Source organism: Symsagittifera roscoffensis, chromosome 9 (genome assembly GCF_963678635.1).
Source record: "Symsagittifera roscoffensis chromosome 9, txSymRosc1.1, whole genome shotgun sequence".
NCBI classification, from domain to species: domain Eukaryota; kingdom Metazoa; phylum Xenacoelomorpha; order Acoela; family Convolutidae; genus Symsagittifera; species Symsagittifera roscoffensis.
The window spans coordinates 40,505,133-40,528,057 of NC_087070.1; the positions used below are offsets into that span (position 1 = coordinate 40,505,133).

Here is a 22,925-nt window from a genome sequence, read left to right on the forward strand (position 1 = left end):
TAGTACTAACAGTATCGAAAGCCGCTTTCAAAAGGTCAATCTCCGTTTTTATATCATGAATAGCATTTTCAATAGGCTTCTCTTTAATTGATGTCTTCACTGCTGTCTTTGTATTATCCACGCATTCATCGCATGCCTAAAAAGTCCGCGAATTGTAGAAAGATGGTCGTACACCTCGGCTGATATGTCAGTACAGGCACAGTGCAGTCATCCTGAACATGGATTGCATTGAACTCCACAGTCCCTTTCTTCACATCTGCGTTGCAGGATTTACAAGGAGAGGTCTGTGCACTCTTCAGTCGTCCGCGAGTAAACATAACCCTATCTGTTTAATAAGTTTATCACAACAATTAGGCTAACGAACTAACGACTACTCAACGAATTAACGACTACAGACCCTGTCCCTCGACCGAACTCATAGTGTTCTGATTTTAACTTTGAGGATAACAGTGAAACATAGCTTTGTTTTGTTTTAAGTATACAAGTTCAAAAAAAGTTTTTTCCCTTGATTACTTCTGTGGTGGTCATTTAACTTATGTTATAGCTGTTTCGTGAAATGGCTTGTGTTGTAGCTACCAATTCACTCTTTAATAATTTTAATGATCTTGATATTGAAGAACGAAAGAGACAAACACAACAACATACGGTAAATACGAACCAGGGTGAACACTTTTTTCAGAGAAAAATAGTGACCATGACAATTTTCGAATTTTTTGTCGACCTTTTTTTTAGGTAGAACAAATTAATTTTTCAAGCTCTGCCAAAGCACTAAAAAGTCCCTGTTCTGGCCAAAATTTCTGCGACGCAGGCATATTTTTGAATAAACAGGCTGAAAAAATTATTTTTAGGCAATTTTTGAAAAAATTTGAAAAAAAAATGCGTTTTTTCGGCGCGCGCTCCCCCCTCAATATTAGATATAATGGCGCCAAAAACCGTTGTAAATAGTGACTTTAAGTGACCATTGAAAAAATAGTGACCAATTAGTGACCAATAGTGACTGGTCACTAAAATAGTGACCCAGTGGTCACCCTGATAAGAACACTGATTGAACATTAACCGCATGCTGGGAGACATATGATCATTTGTCACGTTGTACTGAGCAACAGTAATTCTACTAAACGAACTAACGACTACAGACCCTGTCCCTCGATGGAACTCTTTGAATTTCTGCAGTCGAATTGAGAACACCCGAGTCGAGATTTTTCAGTTAATTTGAAGCAAGATTTGAGCGGTTTTTTTTAGACAATTACGCTCAAAATCTTGCTTCAAAAAGAGCGGTTTGAGCGGTTTTTGAACGGTTTATCTAAAAAAACCGCTCAAACCGCCCAATCCGCTCAAACCTTGCTGAAAAACCGCTCAAATCGCTCATATATTGCAATTAAAGTCCATCTTTTATGGCAAAGATCAGGGACACTGGATATACTCAGGGACACTGGATCTCCTTATTTAGCTGCTACATTCAACTTGATCTTCAGAAGCAACAGACATAACACTGAGATGTTCAGCTTCATCAATTCAGTGAGCTATAAATCAAGTCGCTGAGCGTGGTGCTGACCAACAGGTATCGGTTGCCTGGTTTTTAATCGAAGGTACGGACAAATATACATAAGGTTGCAATGACCTAGAAGTCGGGTGAAGTATGGGCGTCGGGTGAAGTAAAATGTTCGTGGCCCGAAGAGAGATTGAATGCAAAAAAAAATTGCCAATACTTCATCAAAACGGATTTATGAACACAAGTTGACATGGAAACTTGGCTCAGACTATAATCTCAAATACCCAAATGAGGTACATAACAGGTTCCAGTGAAATAACTGTTTGATAAAAAGCCTTAGTAAAGATGTTATATCAGATTTTTTCAAATTTCGGTTTCCAGAGGATGTTTTTTTTTCGATCAAATAAATAGAATTGTTTAAATAGACCAAGCGGCGGAACTTGCACTGGGCTCGAGACAAACAAGCAAATGCATCGAAAACTAGGAATCACGTGCCAAACATCAGTTCCCTTCAGGAAGGCGTGCCTCAGCTGTAGTAGAAAAAACAGAAAAAAGGGGGAAATATTTTAAAAATAGCGACTCAAGTTACCTAAATAGTCAACTGTCACTGAATAACAAAACCAGGGACTATGCAACTTCAGTATTGTAAGTCAGACTCTACGGCCTCGCAGACATGCCTGCCGAGCTCTGAAATGCTATATACTTGAAATGCAGAAGTCCTTTGTGTGCCTAGACCTCTTTTCAACCGTAACAGTAAGATCAATAGACCAGCAATGGATATTGGCAGAAAAAAAAGAAAAAAAATTGACAAGAACACCTAAAAATTTTGACACTAATGCAATTTAGAAAACTGAGATCTAAATTATTTATTAATTCATTCCTGGAGTCAAAACACCCCTTGACAAGTTTCATCCCTATCTGACTACATCGCAACGAGCGCTAATAAAACAGCTGATTGAAGATTTATACAGCTAAAAATTAGCCACCACAAAACATTTTTGAAAACAAATTTTAAAAAAATTTACAAAGAATTTAGAAAGTATTTTAAAATGGCACTTTGAAAAAACATTGAAAATTAGAATAAGATGATGCGCATCGATAGCAGGTCGGATTTCTGACCTAGAGCAGAAAAGACTGAAAGATTTTGCATCAAGAATCTTAAATAGCCAAGAGAAAAACTATTAAGTCATCAAACCAGAGTTCCTTTGAATTGTATGGGACACTACAACACTCCAATTACAACTTATTAGTAACGGTATTCCTCGGAACCAAGCGATATTCCCAACCACCAAGCCCAAGCGTTAATCAACCATATAGGAGATTGGAAGATCAAGTTGCCAGTTACACTCTGGGTTTTCTCATGAAAAAAAATCTTTGGTTAGTGTTTCGGTTGAAACAGAAAATTTCGAAACAAAAATTTTTGAAGTTTCATTTGTGGAAAACTGATTATCATACAATTTCATAGTATGGGAAACATGCTTTTCATACATTTTCATATATGAAAAAAATGCTTATTTTGCTATTTTCATACATACACTTTTATTCTATGAAATTGTATGAAAGAATATGATAAGCATTTTTTTCAAAAATGAAAATTGTATGACAAGCATTTTTGTCAACCCGGGCTTGATATAGAATTCAGGATTAAAAAAAGGAGATAATTGACTATCTATTGAGGGCTTTTTGAAAAGCCAAAGCCCGCCACAGCGAGTTGCTGTGATATTTTTCTCGCCGAAAAAACTGTGTTTTTTTCAACCTAAGAATTTGGTTTGCTTTCTTTTGAACCATTTAAATAATCAAAAAAAAACACCAGTTGGAATACGTCACGTGTCCGAAAAACAAATTAAAGAAAACAAAATTGCTTGCTTTGAAACGCATCATAACAAACCTCACAACGAGCCCATTTAGCACAAAAGCTGGTTTTTATCCAAAAATACCAAACCGATAAAAATATATAATTAATCAGTGTCTCTTGCTGCACAATTTTGTGAACAATAATATGAATAATAATAAAAAATATAATAAATTAGCTTCATTTTGTGCAATAATCCAACAATTTGGAAAAGTTATCCTTGAAAGAGCACCAACTTGAGCAAGCGCACAATGTATTTCAATCTTAGAAGCGCCGCTGAAAAATTTCTTTCAAGTACCATCTTATATGGACCTGATTAATCAATCTATCTAACAATTATCCAAAAAAAAATAATAATTGATATGAAGGAAAAATGTGAAATTTTGAAACTTTACATGTAACAGTCGCCTACTTTAGTCACATATGAGGCTTAAGAAAAATAGGCCCTATAACCATTGGCTCAAGAGTCAGGGACACTATCTCTTGTGTTTTTCCGCCTCAAGAACGGTCGGAGCCAATTCGGTTCGCTTGCGACATGAGACTGGAACCCATTACAGCTTAAAGGCCACTACCAAAATACCCCCCCACTCTAGAAATAAAGACGTCCCCATACTTAGGTCTCGGGATACCCAAAATACATGAACGCCGTTAAAAACCGGGTCGGAACAATCCGCTTAGTTACTTTTTATTGGACAGTGGAACTTTGATCCATTTCAGATGGATCGACCTAAAACTCGCCTTATCTCAACATAACTATCATAAAATACACTCGAGAAATTTAAATTGGAACTTACATATCGACGCACTTGAATATGAGGAGTAAGTTATAACTGAGCAGCTTGAGAATTAAGTAATATAACTAAATAAGTTTTAAGGCCAATTAGTTTCAATAACAGAAGTAAGTTTTTGTCTCTAGAATCAAAGTCTCTGAATGAACCCTTTGGACACTCGAGTTGTCCACTCTTCCATTCAGAGTCCACTCCCTTCCATTCGAATAATTGTTCTGTCTCAAGTCCGTATTCGATTCTCCTGTTTTCAGGACAAGACAGCTCTACTCTCTTGATATTTCGTATCGAGAAATTGCGAATAGCAATTTCCTGCCTTTTTTTTGAGTAGTTTCCCGCAATTGTTAATTCGGGTGTTCTGATTTCTGACTTTTTCATTTTCAGTTGGTTCGAGAAAATTGAGCATGACAGGCTCGATTCGAATTTTGCAAAATTAAAATTTCACTCCAAAATTACGTATTTCTCAAGGTCAAACCCCCAGACATGACCGACTGGCACATACTCCCCGGACTCGAGATCGATGTCCTCATCTTGTGTTGTCATCTGCCAATAAGTCCCAGAGAACCGAGTGTTGCTCAAGATACAGTGCCAGTGGTCATTTACAGAAGTTTGCATCGGACTTAAGTTTATCTACCTTCCAAAATTCACAACCATATAAAATTTTCACACTATCGCTAAACAGCAATCAAAATCTGCACACACCTGCACCCATGGATCCCCGCTTTTTAAGCTGGTAATTTTTAAAATTTCTTTTGTCCTATTTCAGTCAGAGAATTGTCATGCATCAATTTGATTTATATACTAGATCTATCATATTAATAACAATATCTTATTCGTCTAAAATTTCTTTTTCGTGAACCCAGATTTCATCCAAGTTCACGCTCAAGCCCCCTCCCTCTCAAGACTCAAGACTCTAGAATTTCCTTTCGAGCCACTGGCTCACCTCATGTTCTTCGCCTTCGAGGTACCTGATACCGGTGTTCTTGGCACTGTAATTTGTTCCAATAGTGCCTCTTCGTCATCGGAGCTAATCACAATTTCCTCCCAGGCCTTCAGCTGTTCATAGGCTCGCATCCACTCTCTCTGCTCTTGCAACCTTTTCAATTGACTTGGTAGGCCTTTCACCTTCGACTCCCGGTTCAAGCAGAAGGAGTTATGAAGACTCAAGCTCACATTCCTCGCCAGGTCCTCCTCCAGTATCGTTTCCCTCGCTCTAGAATTGTCTCTGGATATTCTGCCTACTCTTTTCCACCCCGCCGTGATTGCGTTTCGATGGGTTAGCAGAGGTCTCTTAAAGGCATCTGGCCCTATTTCAGCTTGGAATTGTCGATATTCCTTCTGATGTTTCCTCATGTGGTCCTTTGTCACTGCATACAACCAGGATGTTAACGTCGCACGAAACCAAGGAAAGAATCTCAGGCGGCTCCATATGTGTCTGACTTGCACTGGTATGGCGAATACCTTGCATGCAGTCTCGAACAACTCCAGTCTCCTGCTGTAATCTATCGCATAAATCGATTCAGCTGTTGGCGCTCTCGATTCTCTGTACTTCGCTATATTCTCCTCAATCCATCTCAGAGCCAGCATCGTGCTTACCACTAAGATGGTCACCTTTTGTCGATACTCCGGTAGTCCTAGCGACTTAATTTCTTCTACGTCCCAGATCAGACAGAGATTGGCGCGGTCCGGGTACCACACTGTCTGCGCCAGACAGTGGCATGGACAATCCCCATGCGTGAGGTCGATGCTTCTAAGGTTGCGTTCTCCCGAAGCTTCTAGGAGAGGCTCAAGTTCCATCATTTTCTCATGCACCACGTCGACTTCTTCCGAGCTTGAAGCACCTACTGCGGGTTTCCCCACCACGTTCTGCTTCCCATGATCACTTGCATTTTCGCTCTCCAAGCCTAGAAGTTCTTCACCCCAGATTTCACTCAAGTCATCTCTTTGCTCCCTTGGTACTGCTCCTCGGATCTTCCTCAATAGCTTGTGTGAGTGGTGTGACATCCGAGCTAGTCTCACGCACTTGGGCACTGAGAAGGCTTTGTCTATCATCACCCTCTGGCTGGACACCTCCACCATCGCCATGTGTAGTGGATAGTGGCTCCCACATAGGTTAGCCAACACTGATCCCACTAAGGATTTTGCATTTAGAGGCAATCCATAGGCTTCGCTCATGGGAAATCCCATCTCTGCCTCGAGTCCGATCTTCCAACTCTTGATGTGCTTCTGGTTCACTTGTAGCACTCCGGGCCATGATTCCACGCTTAACGCGGTCACCAGGTGATGTTCTGACTCTAGCCTCTCCAGTGACTGGAGACTGCACATTCTTGAGAAGAATCCCAAGGCTGTCGCTAGGTTCACGGTGGTCCTCGCGTAACATTCAGCCACTATCTGTACCTCACTCTTCTCCCTTTCAGTGATATCTTCAAACCAGGTAGTGAGGTCCTCTTTCTGGAAAGATTGTATCCTGACGCATAATCGTCCATCACAAATATGTTCGCCGTTACTGCATGTCGAATCAAGACAACTGCCCGGCTCCATCCTCCTCACCGGCTCTGTTCCACTTGTCACCTCACTTGATTCTTTCACCTGAGGCAAGATCAGTTTGTGTACTATGCTCAAGATCGCCAAGTCCTCATCCTCTGTCGGTGCCAATCTCACTCGCTCAGTGACCTCCTCAATCATACTTGCATGGGGATGTGGACACCAGGAAGGTCTGAGTAATTTCCATACCACTCCCAGGTTCGTGATCAACACGCCACTCCCATCACCCATTTTTAGCTCCACTCTTTTACTTGAGCGTGGCACACTTATCACTCCCGGCATCCCCTCAAGAACCAGACCCAGGCTAGGTCTCTCTCTCTCCACAACGTCTATCTCCACTATCTTCTCTGTCCAGAACTTCAACAGCTCCGCCACTTCATAATTTCTGTTGGCTCCTCCAGCTTCCAGGTCCAAGAAGGGGTTGTACGCCATTCCCATTACTCCAGAAACATATTGGTACTCTCCCTTTCTGTTGAGTTTCAAGTACTCCCCTGACGAAGCCAGGTTGCGGTGAACGTCGTGCTCCTCTTCGAACTTCTTGTTGTAGAACCTCCGTATCTCATCCAACTTCCTATGGTTCTCCAGAGATTGCCTAGAACCATCCTCCCTCTCTATCCCAGTGCTCTGATACACATTCAAGATGACTGTGGAGACTCTCCTTTCCAACGTCTTGCTTGCGACTGCTTTCTGATGACATGCTAGGATGGTACTGTCAGTCATCATCGACATCGTCCACCTCAAGAAACAGGTTGCATCCTTCCTCCTTGCCAGACTCAAGCCTGAGTTGTCCTTGGCAACGTGCTGCATCAACATTCGGTATATCTCTAGATTTTTTCCTCCCAGCTTCAACTTGTCGTATGAAGTCAGCGTTTCCAGCTCTATCCCCAACAGGCTCCACGCGAACATCAGTTGTCCTGCAGTCCTGATAAAGGGATTCGCCATCAGTGGTGGTGCCGATGAGGATGTCCTCATCGCCTCTTCAAAATGATCCTTCAATAAGTTCTGCCAGGATCTCTTCAGCTGGTTTGCCAACTCTATCTTGTTGACCTCAGCCTTCTGCTGGGTGGCCCAGCTGTATCGTTTGCGAGCCACTCCACTGTTCAACTTCTTCAAACAGCCTTCCATCTCCTTCAATGTCTCGAGAGCTATCCACCATGGTCGGGAGGTGTTTCTGGTTTTATTTTTCTCAAGTGGATCACTGGTCACTTGCTTCCCGACAGCTTGATGTTCACTTGAGACCCACTCTTTGCCAACATCTACTTCCCAGGTCTGCCCGCTCGTCGAACCTCGCTTCATTTTTATTCTTTGAGGTTTGAAATCCTCCTCCGTCACGGAACTAGTGGGATTCTCCATTTCTTTTTCTATGTCGAGCAGTTTCCTCGGTTCGTAGCTACTCTTGTAGGCTGCCGTTTTCCATCGCGCCAGAACCATGGGAGCCGTCTCTCTCAAGTCTTTTTCCGAGACCGCGTCAGCTGAAGGACTGCCCATTCCCTCCACATCTCTCTTCCTCTTGCGAGACCTCACGTCTTTGCTTGGGGGCGTCATTGGTATCATCACTGATTCAACTTCCTTTTCTCCAGCCAACTCTTGCCTCCCCCCTGCTCGACGCTCCCGTGTACCTGACTCAGGCGATACTCAAGTAGTACTTCTTGTGAAGATGCACCACTATCTCCGTTTCTGCAAAGACCACATGAAAAATGGCGTACAATTCCCTCGAGCTCAGTTTGCCCCTGTTTGGGTCGTACACCGGCACCGAGACCTCCAATATTCCTCTTTCAATCATGAAGTCGCGTAGTCTTGTCAGAGCCAATATCACGTGTTCGGGATCAATTGTGTTCCTGTCGTTGACTCTCGTTACTAGGAAGCAGAGGTATTTGCCCGGGACTTGTGCCACTGACGGTGGAAGCGCCGCCATGCCTCCCAATCCTTGCCTCTGTCTGAACAGAAACTCTACGTTCTGGTATTCTCTTTTGAAGTCAGCCTCCAATCTTGATTTGAAACTCATGTCCGCCGTGATGCAGATCGCGCTGGTCCTGTTTGACAGGATGAAGTCGCTATCCGTTATCATGATGTTCTCTGAGTATTCATTGGGTATTTCGAATTTCGTTTTGAAATTCCTTCCTATGGTAGGCTCTGGTTCTTCTTCCTCCAGTTCCAATCCGCTTGTTTCCCTCACTTCCTTGAGCTTCTTTATCATCGAATTTTCGGTGTGGGTAAGTCCTACCCCCACTCCCCGGACAAAAATATTTATCGACGTCCCCGTCGATGTAGTCGGGTCTGAATTGTCTTTAGGGATGTCCAGTGGCCTGTCTGTTGCTGTCCATCCGAAAAGAGGCTCCGCTGTCTTCATGTACTTTGCTGCTGATACATCGACTTGCTGCATGCTTTGTCCTTCGTGACCCTCGTCTTTGACATCACGCATCCACTCTAGAATCCTCAAGTTCGTATTCTCCCTCCTTTCTATTTCACCCTGCTCGAGATCCGTCTCCACTTCTGGCGTCGAGTAATCATCCTGCGGATAATGTCCACCATCGTCAATGACCTGCCATTCCTCTCCTGCTTCCAGTTCGCCTACGCCTAGTAGTTCCTCGCTTAACTTTTCTGGCTGTATCTTATCGATCAAGAAGTCATCCCCGTACCTATTGTACCTCATGCCTGTGCGTTTACGATTGCCCGTCCTGGTTTCCGGTGGTGTTGGTTGATCCGGTTCCATCCACTTCGGTACCTCGTTTTGCTCTGGGTCGTTCCAGTCTTCTTCTACAAATGAACCTGCATCCGACTCCACTTCTATCTTTTCGTTGTCGTCCAAACTCAAGTTCTCATTACCATCATTTTTCTCTCTGGTGCCTTTCTCATTCACTTCGCACGCTGGTTCCACCACCAGGTAGTCAAGACCCTCCATGTCTTTCGGCAGGCACCAATCCTCCGGGGACGGAACGTGAGGTTTCAGATTTTCGTAATGTGCTGCTCGCCCTGTACTCAAGCGATAGAACCTTCCTTGTTGATGTACTTCCGTAATCATGAACGGTCCTCTCCATTTCTTGAGTAGTTTCTTTGTTCCCTTGGGCGGTATGACGTTTTGAAAGACCCACACGTATTGGCCCACTTCGTATGGCTTTGCTCTCAGTATCTTTTCGTCATATTTCTTGCGTTGCCTCGTTTGCGCTTGTGCCGTGTTTCTCCGACATAGCTCGTTCAGCTCTTGTTGTCTTTTGATCGCTTCCTTCACGTATGCTTGAGGCGACGTCCTCTTCCCCTCGTACTCCGGATAGAAGAATGTCAGAGGCATTGCCCTTTCCCTGCCCGTCAACATCATGAAAGGGCTGATACCCGTTGTAGAGTGCTGGGTACTATTGTAGGCTCCTACTACCTGTGGCAGGTATTTGTCCCAGTCCGTCATGTACCTTGAGCAGTACACCCTGAGCATGTTGACTAGTGTCCTGTTCTGTCTTTCTACCAACCCATTGGTCTGTGGATGATAGGTCGTCGAGTGTGCTTGAGCAATGTGTGACCTCTTCATCAATTCTTTTGTTAAGTCCCCCACAAAAGCCTTGCCGTTGTCTGACTGGAAAGTCATTGGGCAACCATACCGCGATATCCAATGCGTTATCAGGTGATCACATGTTTCCTCTGCTGAGGCTGTCTGGCACGGAACTGCTTCCGCCAACTTGGTGAAGTGATCTATTATAACTAGTATTTGGTTATAACCCGATTCCGTCATGCAGATTTTCTGATGGTCTATCTGCACCACTTCATTGAATTCCGAACTCTCGACAGACTTGAGGGGAAACTTCATCTTCCTTGGGTCTTTTACTTGAAGGCATGCTAGGCAGGCATTCACCCATCTCTCGCAAGCTTTTCTCATTCCCGGCCAGTCAAACCTGTGAAGTATCCTTTGTTGTACTTTATCTATCCCCTGATGGCCCATTTGGTCGTGTGATCTGAAGAGCACTTCCGTTTGGTACAGTTGTGGTAGTATGATGAGGTTGTGTTTGTGTAATATCTTTTCCTCATCTCTTCTCTTGCACGCTACCACCCCTTCCGCTGTGTGGTAAAGTAAGTCTCTCTTTTCTTTGTAGAACTGGCTCAAGATCTTGTAGCTGTCTTCCTCAAGTTCCCCCTTCTCCTTGACTCCAGAATGGATCCATTTGGAGAGGTTACTTGTCATTTTGTCATTCTTCTGGGCCCTTATTAGGTCAGACAGTCTATATCTCGCCTTAACGTGCTCCTTTAACGCCATGATCTGTCCATTCATCTCACCAGGATTGTGGATGTCATCGCTCAGTTTCACACATATTATCCTTTTCATGATCTTCATGTCGTCCTCTGGTACCAGATTCGTTCTGACGTTTGAGTTGCACGATAGTTCCCTAAGAGGCTTTCTTGAAACTGCTATTTTCTCGAGCTCTGTTCCACCTCGTACCTCTTGCATTTCCAGATTGTACGTTCCTGAAGATGGATCTGTCTGTAATTCCCTGTCGTGCTGTCTCATCTTCTCTTCCGCCAGTATCATGCATAGACTGTCTTGATCCTCACTGCTCTCGTCCGAGTCTTCATCCCATTCTTTACGCTCCCCGGACAATTTTCCTTCTCCGGTTTCGTCTTCTTTCATGAATCTGGACCACTCCCCGGACTCTTGATCTAATCCCAGGTGTTCAATTTCTTCTCTGAATGTCACTTTCTTATCCCTGACTTTTGTTTGCTCCAGAATTTTTTCGGGGATTTTCTCAACTAGTGATCGCACAACTTCCTTGCTATCAGTGGTGATTCCTTTTGAGGCGTCAGTGTTGTTCACTGTTTTTTCTCTCCGAAGTATGGTTAGTTCCGGTGCCTCCTGACTTTTCCCTTGGATCACGGGTTTGTCATCCGATAGTTTCTCAAGCAACCTCATTAAGTCTTCATCTATTTGGACCGTTCCCTCCTCTACCTGGGTGAGATCGTGACCTTTTGCCTTGAGTGTTTCCCTCACGATTTTGGACTTGAGCATTATTCCTACCGGAATCCCTCTGCTTTTCTTCAAGATGGTCTTTTCAAGAGACTCTTTTGGCAATTCGGGATGATCTTCAATCGGTTTACCTGATTTGTCCAGCCATCTCGTGAGTGGAAGACTGTCGTATGTTTCTTTGTCCATAAAGGAGAAACCATCTTTGATCTCAGGTCTGTCCGCCTCTCTTTGTTCTTGTCTCTCGTAGAACTCCGTCTTCTTGCTCAAGCTGTCGGCATTTTGATGTTTGTCTCGCGTTCTATGTTCAATTATCATGTTGTATCCGTCCAAGCGAACTATCCATCTCCCAATGTAGCTCTGGTCCATTGAGTACGTTTTCAGCCAGCTTAATGCTCGGTTATCTACTCGCAGTTTGAAAGGTTCACTGCCTAGGTACGCTCTGTATTTCTCGACAAAGGTGACCACTGCGAACATCTCTGCTTTCGGTGCTCCGTACTTCATTTCTGTGTCACTTAGGACTTTGCTCCCGTATGCTATTGGTCTCAAGACTGTCTTCCCATTCCATTCTTGTTCTTGATGGAGAACCCCAGAAATCGCGACTACCGACGCATCTGTGTCCAGCACGTACATCCCCTTCTCAGTCGGCATACCCAGTACTGGTGCCTCACATAGCTCTTTCTTTATTCTCTGGAATGACTCTTCTGCTGCGTTGTTCCACGTGAACTTCTTGCCCTTGTGTCTCATTAATTGTTGCATCGGGTATACCTTGTCCGCGTAGCCTTTGATGAACTCCCTGTAATAGTTAGCGAAGCCCAGGAAGCTCATCAACTGGTGCTCTGTCTTCGGTGATTTCCAGGTTAGGACTGCTTCCACGGCGTCTGGGTCAGGTCTGATGCCGTGCTTGTCTACCATCCTGCCCAAATATTTTATTGAGTCCTTGAGTATTTCACACTTTGATGGTTTGCACTTCAGCCCCGATCTTTTCATGCACGCGAACACCTCATCAAGTCTCTCAATGTGGTCTTCTAGTGTTGGCGTTGCTATTACCACGTCGTCCACGTAGCACATTACCAGGTTGCCGTACTTCTTCGTCACGCCTATCAGCGCGTGTGCCATCAGCCGTTGAAACGTGGCTGTGGCATTGCAGAGTCCAAACGGCATCCGTTTCCATTGAAACAGACCTAACTCGCAGGCGAACCCTGTCTTGTCCCTGTCTTGTTTCCTTAATGGTACCTGCCAAAAAGCCGAGCCTAAATCAAGAGTCGTTAAAAATTTTGCATCACCTAACTTCGAGAGGCTTTCATCAATTCTAGGTATGGGATAGGCATCCTTCACCGTGACGGAGTTCAGGTATCGAAAGTCACAACAGAACCTCAACTGGTCGCCTTTCTTTTTGGCCATCACTACTCCACACGCCCACGGTGACTTGGATGGTTCTATCATGTCATACTCTAGTAACGTCTCGATTTCTTTTCTACACGCGTCCGATTTGTGTGGGGTCATACGCCTCGCCCCCTCCCTGTGCGGTACCGCGTTTTCCTCAAGTTCTATTTCATGCTCCACAAAATTACAACACCCGATATCCGCCTTATGCCTCGAGAAAACTTCTTCGTTCCGCTCTAGTACGTCTTTGATGGCTTCGAGCTGTTCATCTTTCAGTTTGCCCCTCAAATGTTCAATCTCCGGCAGAACCGGTTTATCTGTCTGCATCTCATCTAGTGTGGGTCGCTCTGGAAAGTTTGAACAGCTCGACAGCCCATCGTCCGTTTCTGACTTAAGTGATTTAATTAGGCCTGAAGAATATTTAATTTTTTGCAATCGTCTCAAGATACAAATTTTATCCCTGTGATTGGGACAATCAACAACTTCATTTTGTTTTAAGTTCTCAATTGTTTCATATCGAGTTTTAACCGGCAAAGCATATCCCAGTTTCCTCCCTCTCTGTATCGTGATCGGTATGTCAAGGGTATTCAACAAGACACTGACGCAGAGACCACTCTTCGTTATCGAAAATGATCTTCCTAAAACAGCAGCACTTTGACTATTAGGGTTTGGAACTATACATACTTGCTTATTGTCACTTAGTTCATTGTAGTTTTTCATCCTCAAGCTCACGATTGCTGCTTCATTAGCTTTTAGCCTCACTCTCCTACTCAAGAATACCGGTGCTTTGTTTTCATTTGCCATTATCAAATTTACCGGTTTGATTGCGTACCTCCTATCCGGGTTCCGTATCCTGAACATTGCATTATTTAGATCAATCGTTACGTCGAAATTCCTGATGAAGTCTCTGCCCAAAATGAATTGGTCAGATTCATCCAGGTTTTCTACCACGATGAAGCTCATCCACAGGTTACGTTCTCCCAAATTGAGGGCTATTATCGGCGTCCTGCCTAGCACCCGAAGGGCCCCTTTGTTCGCAGCTGACAGCCGTATTCTCGAGTCTATCAAATCATCTTTGTTGAAGCCCATTCGCTCCCAAGTCTCAATTGGTATGACACTCAAGACCGCTCCCGTGTCAAGTAACCCACGTAACTGAGTCTTCTTTCCACTTATGTCCAACACGTGCCCTGTCACGTCTGCTTCCGTTCCGATGTGCATTGCATCTTCTTCAAGCATGGCACAGTGTCCAATCGATCTTACTTTCAATTCCTCCTTCCCTACATAGATTTGTCCAATCAGGTCTTCGTCGCATGTTATCATCGTCTTGGTATAGATGTTGATTCCATCTATGTTTAGCATAACCTCGTGTGGACCGTAAGCTTCAGTGTATCTGTTATCAACACGTACCGACTTGCTGCCCCCTCTCGTGAGTAGTGCCCTGAGCGCTCTAGAAGTAGTTCGTGGACTTATTCCACTCAAGTAGTCTGCATACACGTCAATGTGCATTAACGTCTGGTCGCTCGGCTCGCTCAAGTTTCTAGTCACCTCGTGGCCGCCCACTGTGATTATCGACATTATTCTTGCTCCGATTTTCGATATTCCAAAGGGTTTACCTGTCACCATTTTCACGGTGTTACAATTCCCGTTCTTTGTTGAGCCCGTTCTAGCCTCTGGTACTACGTTCGTTCCGGTTAATGCTTCGTTAAAATTCTGTCTCTCGATCTCCAACTTTAGTCGTTGCTCTATTTCTTTCGCAGCCAGATCTTGTTTCACTTTGGCAATTGCTTCCGTCGCCGCTCTCTCATAATTTATCTCTAGAGAGCTCCCGGCCGCGGACTCTAACGCACCGCTAACATGTGTTACAGCTTTCACTGTCTTCGTCGGCAATTCGGTGTTTGGTGCCCCTAAGTTCCTAGATTCGAACTCGTTTTGCCTGTTCCGCTGATTCTGCACCGCCGCTAATGCCAACTTATGTTTGGGGTGATTCTGGTCCTTGACCGCTTCCCAGAACAAGGGACAATCCATTCTGAAGTGCCCCTCCTGGTTACAGAAAAAACATCTGGCGCCTATCTTGATGATTAAGCCATTATAGTACTCGTGTTCCTCCATCTGACTCATGTCCTCCTCATCCGGTGCATAACCTAGGCTCTTCATGCCTTGTTTGTACGTTGTGCAGTCAGCCACATGATGATCCGCTGACCCGCAGTTCGCGCATGATCTGCGCTTATCCATATCATCTCTAGGTTTGTACCATGATGACCTCTGGGGTTGGCTTCCCCCTTGCGTGTTCCTGTTTTCAGAATATGAGTACTTCTTAGGTTTCATCAGCATGTATTCTCTTGATTTCTGTCTCATTTCTTCTGGGGTGGGTGCGCTGTCCTTCGACAACGTGTAGTATGTTGCTAACATTGTCCTTAAGTCATCACTTTTCACCCCATCAATGAACTTCGAGGCAATGCTAAAGTTCCGTCTGTTAGTCGACTCCTCTGGGTCACTCCTCCTTCTCAAGCTCTCGAGGTCATCTAGGAACCGATCTATTGACTCGTCGTCCCTCTGTCTCCTTTTTTCAAATCGCATCATCGCTTGATGACCCTTCATGCCTGAGCCGAATCTGTTCAACAGTATTTCAAAGATTTTGTCCGCGGTGTCGCGTTCTTCTTCTTTCTTCGCAACCACACACTTTAATGCCGTGCCTTCTAAATTGCTGAGTATGGCTGTGCACGCTTGTCTTTCGTCACTCAAGTTATCTTGCTCTAGATGTAGTCTCATCACTTCCACCCAAGTGTCAATGCATCCATCGGAGTCATCTTTGAATTCTTTTGGCTTCTTGAATGTTTTTCTTGATTTTCCCTCTCTCCTGTCGCTCGAGTCAGTGTTCCTCGTGGCGAAGGCCTCTAGAGTCCTGTTCATCATCTCCCAAGTGCTGGCCCATGTCATAGCATCCGGTCCTGAGTTGCTGTTGGCTGTTGAATCTCCCGGACCAGTCGTCGTGTTCGACGTTCCACTCTTCATTATTGTTTTCGCAGCTGTTGGTGCTATGCTTATCGCATCCCTGGGTATGGGCAACGGTGTCGATTGCCGTTTGTTTCTTTGTGGTTCTACAAAATCAACTCTGGTGCCTTGCGTACGATCCGCTGCCGGTCTCTCTTGTGGTGTAGAACCTCTCAAGATTGCATCCAACTTCGCCTGTATTGCACACGAACTCTCTGCTTGACTCTTGCTCATTGTGTCCATTCTCCTTTCCAGGCTCCCTAATTGGCTGTTAACATCATCATATCGGTTCTTCAACTGTTGCATGTCTGTTTTGATGTTCTTTTCTCGTTCTTCATTGGTGGCCTCTACCTTGTCTGACATTTCCTTGAGTCTCTCCTCTGTTGCTTTAGCTAGGTTAAAATAACTGTCTAGATACTCGTGCTTGTTGTATCTTATCTCCTTTTTTATCACCTCTCTGTCTTCTTCACTGTTCTTAAGTCTTTTGTCGATCTGATTTAATTTCGCCAACAAATCGCCCAGCTCAATGGTAGTCTCTTCATGGTCAACCGTGGGTTTCTCTTCGGCCATAGCCTCTGCTTTAGCTTGTTCCTCATTCTGGCCGGTTTCTGTCGCTTTCGTGCTCACTGTACCAAATGTTCGTGCTCTTTCTGCTTTTGGCTCTTCAGTCACGTTTTCTTTCGTTTTTATTCCGAACATTATTCCCAATTTTTCCGTAAAAGATGTCCTCTTTACTTGAGAGTCTTCTTTCACCGTTTCTTCGGTGTTGCCTATTGCATCTTCCGCGTCATCTATCGGTGAGAACTCTATGGGTTTCTGGTTCGGTTCCTCTGTATTGGGCATTGGAGTTGACTCTGTCGCCATCTTCCCTGTTTCATCCACACTTTGATCGGGTGTCTCTAGATCAATCTCGATGGTGGGTTCTACTCTCTCCCCTTCCGTGCCCTCTTTCGCCCTGTTCTCCGCTGTACTCCTTGTGCTGACCATGTTAACTGAAAAGTTCTTCTTTGTTATCTTCGGACCCATTGGTGTTGCTTTGCTTAGCGACGAATTATACTTAGCTTCGGTCGATCTTTTTTCAGCTACCGGTACCCTGCTCCGCCTCATTATTTACAATTGTTATTATTTACAATATTTTTATCTACAAAAATTCTATTCTAAGGTTTAAAAACTCCAAGGAAAAAAAAAATTAATAATTCGCTAAAAACAATTTTTCTTGAACTCTTGTAAGCTCTTTCGTGTTAGGTTAGGATAGGGAACGTGTTGAACGTGTTGTTATACTTGGTGCTTCAACCTAACCTATTACTTTTGTAGTACCCCCTTCCTAATGCTGTTCCAAGACTTTCTCTTTACCGTCCCAAGACCGTTCAGCGTTGTCCCTGTACTTCTCGTTGGTACCTTTAGACCAGCGTCCCAAGACCAGCGTCCCAAGACCAATGGCCCAAGACTAACGTCCCAAGACTAACGTGCCAAGACTAACGTCCCAAGACCTATGTCCCAAGACTAACGTCCCAAGACCAACGTCCCAAGACTAACGTCCCAAGACCAATGGCCCAAGACTAACGTCCCAAGACCAATGTCCCAAGACTAATGTCCCAAGACTAACGTCCCAAGACCAATGGCCCAAGACTAACGTCCCAAGACCAATGTCCCAAGACTAATGTCCCAAGACTAACGTCCCAAGACCAATGGTCCAAGACCAACGTCCCAAGACCAATGGCCCAAGACCAACGTCCCAAGACCAATGTTCCAAGACCAATGGCCCAAGACCAATGTCCCAAGACCAACGTCCCAAGACCAATGGCCCAAGACCAATGTCCCAAGACCAACGTCCCAAGACCAATGTCCCAAGACCAATGTCCCAAGACCAACGTCCCAAGACCAATGGCCCAAGACCAATGTCCCAAGACCAATGTCCCAAGACCGTTTCGTACCAAGACTGCTCTGGCCCAAGACTGCCCCAAAGCTGCACTGTCCCAAGACTGTGTTGCTCCAAGACTGTCCCCAGACTGCAATGTCCCTAGACTAGTTCGGTACTGTCCCAAGACTTGTCACTGAGTGTCTGGATATAGGATTTCTTTCTTCTTCGTTGTAGGGACTTCTTGGTTGTCTGTACCTTGTACCACCACTCAAGCTCTAGTGAAAATTTTCCCAAAAACCCTCTCTTGGTTGCCAAATCTGGCCCCCCTTTTTTAGTTACCTCTTTTTGAATGTTCCCAGCAATTGGGAGCCAAAACTTGTGTGCAGGTATCTTGTGATCACCTGTTTGTATTAAAAACCAATCGCCAATCTTCCCCAAAACGCAACAATGTATATAGAAAAAATAAAATTTTATACCGAAAAAAAAAAAAAAAAAAAAAAACAAAACAGAGTAATCAACCCACCTAAAATTCAAAGGAGACAAATGTCAACCTTCTTTCAAAAAAAATGTCTGGTACCTACTTGCCACGCGTTTTCCTCCCCCCACTAGTTGTCTTATGAGGTGTCACGAAAACTGTCTATATCCGTTCCCCCCTACCGATCCAACCAGCGTACCAATCTTAACTCGAGATAAGTTTTGGATGTCCACCTATTGTTACCACGCGTGTTGATGGCTAATGTAACTAAATCAACGATGTCGATTAACTAGTTACTCTAATTCCCCCCTTTTTACAATTTACAACCGCCAACCTCTAACCTAACCAGTCCCCCTGCTAACCTCCCCCCTGTTTAGCCCCCCTCTTAAGCCGAAAAATCCCTTAAGCGCCGGGTGCTAAACCTCTCTTGAGAAAACCGTAGACCTGTTTCCAGGTCTGCTTGAGTAAAAACTGCCTCAAAACAATGGGACTCCGCTTATCCAATTTTACACTTATTTCTTATAATGTAATGTGGATTCTAACGATACCCGTTGTCCGACCTGAGAACACCCTTGTGCGTCCTCTTGTGGTGGCCCTGTGCTGGTTGTCTCTGTTCTGCCCTTGACAGCAGACCCACTTTCCCACTCGACTGGTCACCTCTTCCAATCAAGTCTCTTGGTGGTCCGTTTCGATCCTTGTGAACCTCTTTCCCACTCGACTGGTCACCCTTTCCAGTCAAGTCTCCCAGTGGTCCGGTTGGGTCGCAATCTATCTAAAAACCCTTAACAACGCCCCCCACTCGGGCACCCTACCAAGGTCACTGCTAGTTGATCGAAAAATTGCTAGATTGATCGAAACGATCGGTCTTGTAAAACAGTATGTGTATACTATTTAATTAATACAAAGGTTCGATCCAACTAATTTGGTATCAAAGTCACTGTCTTTTTTCGTTTTATAGTTTTTGTTCCTATTTGTTTTCCTTTTTTGCTCGTGTTTTTGTCCCCCTTTACTCGGTTAGCTAAGCCTCGTTCGGAGAGCGTACCAGGAAGTTTTCTTGAGTTTTCTTAAAAAGCTATCACGGTACAACCGGAAGGTTTACACGTTCCCGCTGAACCGTACCACCGGTACTCTAGAATGGGCATGTAGCCCGGAGCTGTGTCAAGTGGGTTCGACTCCGTAGTCATGATGTCGTAAAAACACCCAGGAGCGCCATAAAAACACTATGTAACAGTCGCCTACTTTAGTCACATATGAGGCTTAAGAAAAATAGGCCCTATAACCATTGGCTCAAGAGTCAGGGACACTATCTCTTGTGTTTTTCCGCCTCAAGAACGGTCGGAGCCAATTCGGTTCGCTTGCGACATGAGACTGGAACCCATTACAGCTTAAAGGCCACTACCAAAATACCCCCCCACTCTAGAAATAAAGACGTCCCCATACTTAGGTCTCGGGATACCCAAAATACATGAACGCCGTTAAAAACCGGGTCGGAACAATCCGCTTAGTTACTTTTTATTGGACAGTGGAACTTTGATCCATTTCAGATGGATCGACCTAAAACTCGCCTTATCTCAACATAACTATCATAAAATACACTCGAGAAATTTAAATTGGAACTTACATATCGACGCACTTGAATATGAGGAGTAAGTTATAACTGAGCAGCTTGAGAATTAAGTAATATAACTAAATAAGTTTTAAGGCCAATTAGTTTCAATAACAGAAGTAAGTTTTTGTCTCTAGAATCAAAGTCTCTGAATGAACCCTTTGGACACTCGAGTTGTCCACTCTTCCATTCAGAGTCCACTCCCTTCCATTCGAATAATTGTTCTGTCTCAAGTCCGTATTCGATTCTCCTGTTTTCAGGACAAGACAGCTCTACTCTCTTGATATTTCGTATCGAGAAATTGCGAATAGCAATTTCCTGCCTTTTTTTTGAGTAGTTTCCCGCAATTGTTAACTCGGGTGTTCTGATTTCTGACTTTTTCATTTTCAGTTGGTTCGAGAAAATTGAGCATGACAGGCTCGATTCGAATTTTGCAAAATTAAAATTTCACTCCAAAATTACGTATTTCTCAAGGTCAAACCCCCAGACATGACCGACTGGCACAACAGTTGACTTCTCTTGCATCTTATTAATAATTTTTCAAGAGTTGTAACATTCGCCCAAATATCACACAGCGACGGAGCGTAGAAAAAGTACCTATTAACGACTGGCGGGCGTCAGTTACCTTAATTCTACTCGTTTTTCACCGTCTCGACCTTGCCAGTTGATTTTCTGGTCTGTTTAGGGCAAAGTAAAAAGTTACCATTTTTAGGCCATCAGTCAAACGACTTTTGATCAGCTTTCGTTTACATGCGAACACAACCACATAGCTGAGTCTCGGATCCTCAGACTACGTGATTGTCATTAAAAACACGGCTCGAACAACCTATTTTATTATGTTTTTGTGTGACAGTTTTATATTAAATCCATTGGAGATGGATTGACCCTTTCCTTTTTCTAGCTACTCATGCTCTGAAATATTAAATAATAACGTTGTTAATTAAGATCTAGGTATTACAGCAACTGTTGAAGTTAGTTTACCCAGTCCCTTCACATATAACAGTCTCTGGGGGACCAAGCCTCCGCTCCCGTGATTTTCTTGAGATAACACTCTTATCTCCTATATTTCGTGTCCCGGGAGGGTTCCGTGGTATTTCTCTTCCCCCCACTGAAGCCTCCGTCTCCACAAATATCCGTCGCTAAGGTTCTTATCGTGTGTTATTGCCACGATAAGAGGCTTCGTAATTTTCTTGCACGACTGTTCTTCACAATCTCTATCGTGGTTCTGATTTTCGTCTTTTCATTCAAAATGGCCGTCTTTTTTCTATTTCTCAGAAATGTTCTTCTTCCGATCGAAATTTTAAAAATAAAAATTCTAGAACATTCTGACCCTCCGTCGCAACACTTTTTTGTTCATAAGGCCTTTAGTCACTTTTTTTTCTGTCGCGGGAAGGTTGTGCTGTGTCATCTGGCAGAATGGCACATACTCCCCGGACAAGTCTCCATCAATGTCCCTATTGATCGCATAACACCGGGTTATCGTCAAGTAGTTATCCAGTTTTCTGTAACCAATCTTACAAATTGCATAAGAAATTGAAATTTATCTACTCCACCTCAACTCACTACGTGTTCACAAATGGCATCGTACTACATCTCACTGCCTTTCAACATTTTCACAAAATTTGCACCATGAGGAGTGTCCTAGATAAAATTTCTTTTCTGACTACTTACGTCATCTCGCCATAAAACTTCTTTTCGCCTCTGATTAAAAAGTGGGACGTGGCACGGCCACGCACCCGTTAAAATTAACTTAACTTCACTCACCAAGTATAATCAGTCATTTATGCGGTCCTTTCAATTTAGAAAGTATTTTAAAATGGCACTTTGAAAAAACATTGAAAATTAGAATAAGATGATGCGCATCGATAGCAGGTCGGATTTCTGACCTAGAGCAGAAAAGACTGAAAGATTTTGCATCAAGAATCTTAAATAGCCAAGAGAAAAACTATTAAGTCATCAAACCAGAGTTCCTTTGAATTGTATGGGACACTACAACACTCCAATTACAACTTATTAGTAACGGTATTCCTCGGAACCAAGCGATATTCCCAACCACCAAGCCCAAGCGTTAATCAACCATATAGGAGATTGGAAGATCAAGTTGCCAGTTACACTCTGGGTTTTCTCATGAAAAAAAATCTTTGGTTAGTGTTTCGGTTGAAACAGAAAATTTCGAAACAAAAATTTTTGAAGTTTCATTTGTGGAAAACTGATTATCATACAATTTCATAGTATGGGAAACATGCTTTTCATACATTTTCATATATGAAAAAAATGCTTATTTTGCTATTTTCATACATACACTTTTATTCTATGAAATTGTATGAAAGAATATGATAAGCATTTTTTTCAAAAATGAAAATTGTATGACAAGCATTTTTTGTCAACCCGGGCTTGATATAGAATTCAGGATTAAAAAAAGGAGATAATTGACTATCTATTGAGGGCTTTTTGAAAAGCCAAAGCCCGCCACAGCGAGTTGCTGTGATATTTTTCTCGCCGAAAAAACTGTGTTTTTTTCAACCTAAGAATTTGGTTTGCTTTCTTTTGAACCATTTAAATAATAAAAAAAAAACACCAGTTGGAATACGTCACGTGTCCGAAAAACAAATTAAAGAAAACAAAATTGCTTGCTTTGAAACGCATCATAACAAACCTCACAACGAGCCCATTTAGCACAAAAGCTGGTTTTTATCCAAAAATACCAAACCGATAAAAATATATAATTAATCAGTGTCTCTTGCTGCACAATTTTGTGAACAATAATATGAATAATAATAAAAAATATAATAAATTAGCTTCATTTTGTGCAATAATCCAACAATTTGGAAAAGTTATCCTTGAAAGAGCACCAACTTGAGCAAGCGCACAATGTATTTCAATCTTAGAAGCGCCGCTGAAAAATTTCTTTCAAGTACCATCTTATATGGACCTGATTAATCAATCTATCTAACAATTATCCAAAAAAAAATAATAATTGATATGAAGGAA

General features: G+C 43.4%; 2 protein-coding genes across 2 annotated transcripts in view; one reads left to right on the forward strand and one right to left on the reverse strand.

Annotated features, from left to right (window-relative positions):
- Positions 1–352, reverse strand: part of LOC134854594 (structural maintenance of chromosomes protein 4-like) — a 402,174-nt gene extending 401,822 nt beyond the window's left edge. The window contains exon 1 of the mRNA XM_063870921.1: positions 329–352. The gene's annotated coding sequence lies outside the window, so the exon portion shown is untranslated. The remainder of the gene's footprint in view (positions 1–328) is intronic.
- LOC134854596 (neuronal calcium sensor 1-like) overlaps positions 1–22,925 on the forward strand; it is a 393,660-nt gene that overhangs the window by 50,987 nt on the left and 319,748 nt on the right. The gene's annotated exons all lie outside the window — the stretch shown is intronic.